The sequence below is a fragment of the Odontomachus brunneus genome, unplaced genomic scaffold (genome assembly GCF_010583005.1).
Source record: "Odontomachus brunneus isolate Ranch 3 - 2012 unplaced genomic scaffold, Obru_v1 Obru_scaffold_102, whole genome shotgun sequence".
In the NCBI taxonomy this organism is placed as follows: Eukaryota; Metazoa; Arthropoda; class Insecta; order Hymenoptera; family Formicidae; genus Odontomachus; species Odontomachus brunneus.
Genome location: NW_022639552.1, coordinates 825,925 through 830,253, shown reverse-complemented (window position 1 = coordinate 830,253; position 4,329 = coordinate 825,925).

Genomic DNA, 4,329 nt, shown 5'->3' with positions numbered 1-4,329 from the left:
TAAGGATTTTTTGAAGGTTGCTGAGTATAAAGAATTAGGACTTGATGATTGATAGCTATCAATATTGCTGTCAATTATAAGATAATGCATGTTTCTTAGCAGAAATAAGATTATATTAGGATTTTTTAAATTGCCGAATGCGAATTTAGTGTTATGATTTCTGATTCAAATTGTTATTAACATTGTAGATGTCAAGGGGCCTTTTTTAAAACTCAAGCTCCAGTTTTCTTTGAAATTCACTAACGATTAATTTCAAAAAAGATCCATCTTGCTCGATTAAAAAATAACGATCTGCAGCGATTTTTATACAGAAAATTTTCATTTGTCCCGCGGCGACCACGCGGTTGTTAGAGAAGCGTTCAACCGGTGCACTGGTCGCACACCAAGCAACCTCTCGAGCAACATGTCATAATTACCGCGATTTATTTGAAAATCAATTAAACCGCGCGGCGTGAGCACCGGCGAAAAATTACCGGCTGTCACCGGTGTTCACGTTCGCGTTCTCGCGTTCTCGCCGGTGTCAAGTGTTAACCTCCCCGCTGGGGTCGAGTGTTGCGCACCTCGTTACAAACCGATCGACGAAGTAACGACCGATCGACCGTCTGTCGATTGAGGTAACGTTCTTGACAACTCTCCGAAATTATATAGCACGTATGACGCGTGTATGATGAGCCCGGAAGATCAAGGCGGTCTTTGTTTCGCATCGCGATGCGGCGGGCCTTGAGAAGGGTGCTGCTGATGGGCGCGAGGTTTTAGAGAACGAGCGCGACGTCATCGGAAGTCTGCAATGCTTTCCTTGTAGAAACGGAAATAATCCGCCAAGTAATCTGGAATATTATCTCCTGGAAGCAAATTGATTACAGATGTGTCGAGTATCAATAACAAGAACTTTTAAAAAAAAGCATTTAAATGTTTATTATTTTGTAACAGAGAACGCAGACTATGTTCTTTGTCTATTTTGCAAAGAAGCTATGATACGTTGATGGAATGAGAATCGAGATAATTGCATAGCCCGAAGTAACTTTGTTTTGCGCAAAAAGCGGCCGCGCTTCGCCTCTCTTCCTCTCACGCTCGTGCATTCCGAAAATAGCGCCGGCGAAATTTCGAGTCGACGCGGCGCGGCCTCATCTTTATTCAGACGCGGCCAAGATCCCGATAAAGTGTTCCGGCAGATATCAAAATGCTTCGTCGTGACGCATAGGGATGCTCACATAATGCGTATAGATTGTCGCGGCGGATACATACTAATTAAAATCTGCGATCCCGATGGCGAGCACAGAGAAGAGCACTCGCGATTCCGTCGAGGTCGAGCGAGGTCTCGCTAATTAGTGATGCTAATGCGTGGCGGCGACAGGACCGGCCTGTGCTTATTGTTGAAAGCGCAAAAACGGATCCGCCTATTAAGCTCATGTCGCAGGTGTTGCGCCGAAGCTCCTCCGCGAATCCATTCTCATCGCTCGTCACGTTCCGCGAGGCAAGCTATTCTACCTGCGCTTCGATCTTATCACGAGGCATTATTAAAGCGGAGTAAATTAGAAGATTCTAGATAAATAATTACATCGCGGTACTCTGTTTGTGCGGGTCATGCCGCGACAAGACGAGCCTATTTTCTACGGTAAATAAGATTTCGTCGTTCAGCAGCGTCATATAGATGAGCGTCGTTAAGTGTGGCTCGCACGATTGATAAGCCTTCATAGTGTTCGGTCACGTCGTAAAACAATATTGCGGTAAAAGTTTACGATAAAATTTCTGTAATTTCTTGAATCTTACAGAATTGTGATCGAAATATACTTGTTTCAAAATGTTATGCACGTTTGATGTTTCTTGCTGGAAAATTATTGCAACTACTTAAATGTTTTATGTATGTTTATGTACCATACACTGTGTGAGAGAAGAATATCTAAAAAACAAAAAATATTTATCCAGTGGATATTAATGACATATTTACCTCTCTGAATCTAAATTCTTTTATTTAAATGGAATAAATACTTTTTTCTTGAAAAACTAAGATTTTAAAAAATCATATATTTTCTTATTTGAATAAAGTTTTGGTATAAATAAATACATTTTAGTATAAGTAACATTTTAGTATTGTAACAAATGTGTTGTTAATATCACCGAATTAACCGTTTTTTGTTCTTTAGATATTTTTTCTTTCAGTATATATTTTCGATAGATTGTTACATTTATTATTTCTATAATAAGTTATACTAGAGAAAAACACGGTGAAGAAGTAACTATATAGATGACAACTATATGACTTATGTAGAATTGTGTATATTTGAACAAAATATTTTGTAGTTATTGCAAAACTTTAGTTACAATAATCTTTCCTACTTGAGTATATATATGAATTCTGCATGCAAAACTCATATAGTTGTCACTTGTATGGCTACCATCACCTTGTCTTCTTCTCTAAGTCTACAATTTTGGCATACAATTTTGGTTGTTTAACCTTACAAAAAATTTATAAGTAGAAATTAAATTTTAACGTAATTATAATATTTTCCTCGTATATTGTGAGAAAGTAAGAAAGATCGCGTTCATACAATATGAGTGTTCATAATCCAAGGTGTCGTTGCGACACGCACAAATCTCCCGGCGACATTGCAATTTCAACAGAAAGAAGTTTGACGATCACGAAAATTGGTTTCCCAGAAGGTGTGATTGAAGGAAGAAAGGAGAATACCATACGTTACGCAAACGAGTCCGTGGGAAAGTAATAATACCACGGTCTATTCCTTAGCCGTCAGTAGTGGCACTGCGTGCGTGCGCCGGCGTTTTCGATCGAAGTATCAATCATTCGGGACACCGTGGCGACACACACCTGCGCGACTCAAAAATCGCAACTTCGTGCGAGTCTTTTTCTCGGGCGGATGTGTGCGGGACGGTGCGCGTGATGGACGAGGAACGCATTTCACAATGGATAATTACGATGTAAAAGCGAGGTGATAACCCCGTTCTCTTTCGCGCTAACGACGGGCCGCGGCCACGGCGTTGATCAAACTGGGCCGCGTGCCATTCCCGCGAAGTCGCCAGCTCGCCCGCGACTTTCATCCGGATCGCCACTACGGCGCTCGCCCGTTTCTCTAGGACTTCCGGCCGCGGATCCTTAGTACCGCAACGACTGGTAAAAGGTGCTCGTAAATCACGCCGTCGGGGACTTACGCGCCCGATATTTCCTCGCGCGCCAACACCGGGCACCATTATAGGTAAACACACTATTAGCGCCGCCGTTGCGTCTGTTGGATCCACGGGTTCCAGGGGTGTGTGAGAGAGAAAGAGAGAGAGAGAGAGAGAGAGAGAGAGAGAGAGAGAGAAGGGAGAAAAGAGAAAGAGAGAGAGAGATCCGTGTACCAATCTAGACTCATAAAACTGGCCGAGTGTCCGGTAATAACGTGCGAACGCGCTATCCATCAGCCGGGACAAAACAGTTAAGCGGCCGCGGTAATGAACGCCGGCCGAGCGAGGCGAAATCTCGGCGAAAAGAAGCCCGGCAACACGCGCTAAATCTTCCGCCACGAACAGCAGCGGCGTGTAATCGCGCCGCTACATCGGTGATCGGCCGCCATCGCGCCGCCCTTATTACAGCTCCTAATAGACCTATTACTTTCCGGCTGCTTCTTCGTCGCCGCATTGTCCGAGAGACTGAGAAATCCGTTATCCACCAGTGGGAATATTAAGATCGACTCGCGCGGTTTTGACGAAGGTCTATGTTCGCGCGCTGAAGAAGACCAGAGTGAATCTCGTGCAAGCACGTTAATCGGCGTAATGAAGTAGATTTTGTCCTCGTGTAATCTGCGACGGATTATTTCGTGGTCGGAAGTGTACTTGTAGGAGGTAACTTTGACAAGTTTCTCCATCGTGCTCTCTAAATTTCTTCGAGTGAAATTACAACCGGATAGTTGAAGTAGAAAAAGTAAAAGCAAAACGACAGCCATTCAGAGTGACTCTTCACTTATATCGTGATTAGAAACTTATCCCCTGTTCCTGATCGAATTGATGCTGATCAGTTATCTGGTTTGTATAAGCTGATGTTATCGGATCCTGATAAGCCGTGTAAGCAGTAAGCAGCGTAGCAGTCAAGATCTTATTAATAATACGGATGATTAATAAATAGAACCTTGTTTATAATTAGAATCCGATAACTTCACTTTATACAAGTCAGATAACTGACTGGGATGAACCGGATCAGAGCCATGAGATGAGTTTCTAGTCGGGATAGTGTGAATTCTTTCACTTTGAATCGTCGAATAAATCTTTCATTTGAGACTGAAGAGCAAATCTGATGTATTCCACAGTCACGGTGACAAATTCGCTCTAATCAAT